The sequence below is a fragment of the Zonotrichia leucophrys genome, chromosome 2, assembly GCF_028769735.1.
Source record: "Zonotrichia leucophrys gambelii isolate GWCS_2022_RI chromosome 2, RI_Zleu_2.0, whole genome shotgun sequence".
NCBI lineage: Eukaryota > Metazoa > Chordata > Aves > Passeriformes > Passerellidae > Zonotrichia > Zonotrichia leucophrys.
The window spans coordinates 43,022,797-43,025,411 of record NC_088171.1 but is presented as its reverse complement, the minus strand read 5'-3'; positions in this window follow the sequence as shown (position 1 = coordinate 43,025,411).

Here is a 2,615-nt window from a genome sequence, read left to right as displayed (position 1 = left end):
CCAAATCTCTGACTCTGCCCAGTGGTGTTAGCATCAGAAAAAATAGAAGAGGATTAATTAGACTGCATTTTAGAAGACAGGTTCATCTAGTGCTGGAATGAAAACTAAATTGAACTGTCATAGTTGTGCAATTACTTCACAGTGTCACTAAGGAGCAGGTCTCAGTCATTAAGGTTAGCCTCAGCCTAACAAATATACAAATCCTTATTCTGAATAAGTTTGGGGTTTCTCCTGAATTTAACAACTGTTTGTGCTTTCAGGATTCACAATGTTTTGTTTTGACAGAATCAAAACATGTCAGTGATGCACTTTTCCCTAAATATGGCTGCTCTAACTTACCCCTGTCAATGCTGCAGGTTTTTGGTGTTCCCTGCAGTGAATAGAAACAAAGAAGCCTAAAAGTGGGTTTAGTGAGTTGATTAAGTGTATATACAGTATTTTCACACCTTTTAAGGTTTCTCTAGTGCAAATTCCTTGACATACAGGGGCAGTGACTGGCTATGAAGCAGTCCCAAAGTTCTTGCTCTTCACACCCTCAGTCATGGTTCACCATTTCCCAGTCAACTGAGGTATGGATGGACAGACTGGAGAGGTGCTGTCAGGTGGATGTGTGTCCTAGAGCCTCTCACTTATTGATGCACCTTCAAATGCATCTGTATTTGTCTGCATGACAATGTAAATGAAAAAGCCTTGTTATCCTTTCCACCTCCCACCTCCTCCTTGGGACTGCTTCAGTTACCAAAGCTCACACAGACACCACCTGAGATGAAAATGGGATGAACTGTCTGTCTAGATGGAAAAGGGAAAGCTAGACAGGGAACCAGCCCACCTCTGTGTGTTGTAGCCTTTGGTGTGAAATGGTAGTTTCAACCTGGTAACATCCAGCTCCCTTGCACGCAGTCCTTGTGGGGACTGATATGGGATACCCATCCTGTCCCTGCTGTTTGCCACCTGCTCTGTGGGAATGGGGTGTTGTGGGGAGGCAGACAGCCCCATGGCCAGCCCTACCCTCCAGTGCTTCCCTCCCATCACTGTCCCTGCAGACTGTAACACATCCCACTACACCATCCCACCTCACATTCCCTTAAGGTAGAAGTCACACAGCTTTTTTTTGGTGGTCTTTCCCATCTGGGATTGTGGCAGCAGCAGGTCTCGAGGCTGCTCCCAGGCAGGGAGGTGGGTGGCATGGGGCTGGAGCCAGGAGCTAGGACCTCCTGCTCCCTCTCTTTCCTTGTTGGAGCTGACCTCCTGAGAAGGCAAAGTGCTGACCACAGATCTCCTCCTCCTCCTCCTCCACTCGCTCTCCAACAGTAATGCACATGTGCTTTGTCCATAAATATATTATTTTGTGTTCCTGCCAGCCCAGACTAATAGGGCTAATGTTTCCTGAGGAGCAGCCCAAAGCTACATTAGCCGCAGATGTTTGATTGATTTAAAACAAAGAGCCTGACCGCCAAACTGCTCCATATGGTTTCTCTTCCTGTCACTTTGCCTGCAGGGTTATCTCTGAAATGCAATTAAGGTGCTTAAAAGTACATTTTCAGGAAGATGCAGAATTGATGAGGGTGGGTTTGCCGATGGGTGCCTCCAAATTGTTCGAGCAAGAGCAAGGAAAGTCATGCCCTACCCTTAGCAGCTGCACACATGGTTTTTCCACTTACGTGAGGACCTTGGGAGGACAGGCCAAAAATGCCCCCATTGTAAAGACTTTGCCGTAGATGCACTTTGCCAGTATTCATGTCTCTTGATATTCTGCTCATTTATTATTGAAGTCAAACATTTCTCTAATTAGATATTTACTTGTGAACTTAAGTGCTGCAGAGATTTCATTCGACCTCACCTCTCCTCCATTCCCTCCCACTGCCTGGGCACTGGAGATAAAACATCTTGCCTGTGCAAGTCAGGCAGCTGGGTTGAAGACCCAGTGACACTGCAGAGGACAAGCCAAGCCCTGCTTGTCTTTTGCTGTGAGGAGAGTGCCTGCCCTGCCTGCTCACCAGGGGACTGACACTGCCTGGGGACACCCACTCAGCCACTGCAGGCCCAGCCTGACAAGCCTGGCTGCTGAAACCACCCCCCAGCTCCCTGTAGCGCTGAGACCCCTGCCCCTTCCAGCTCCTATCAGACCACAACCCTGTATGCCCTGAGGGGCTTGAGGAGAGCAAAGGAAATTTATGGCTCCTCTGGTTTTAATGCACGGAGTGGATGTTTATAGATGGAAGATGTGTGCTTCTGTGTGCCAATCCTCTGTCCTCCCCTCAGATCAGCTCACACAGAGGAGGGCAACAGTCCCTTACTCTGTATTTTTTAAGAATTTAAATGCTTTGGTTTCTGAAAACAAACTTTTAAAATCCATTTCCATGAAAAATTTCCAAAATAGGTGCCTGATATCTGGCACCTTAATCCATGTCTTGGTGTGCAAGGAAAGGAGAGTGTGGCCTCCTGCAGTGTGGTCACTGGCCCTGCAGTGACCTAGGGCACAGTCAGGTCCCCTCTCTGGACCACAGACTAAAAATATGCATACATTTGAGAAGAGAATCCCAACCCATGGTGCAGAATTAATATTGTATTATGGAAAAATAGAAATAATTACATTGCAACTGATCTGAAGATTC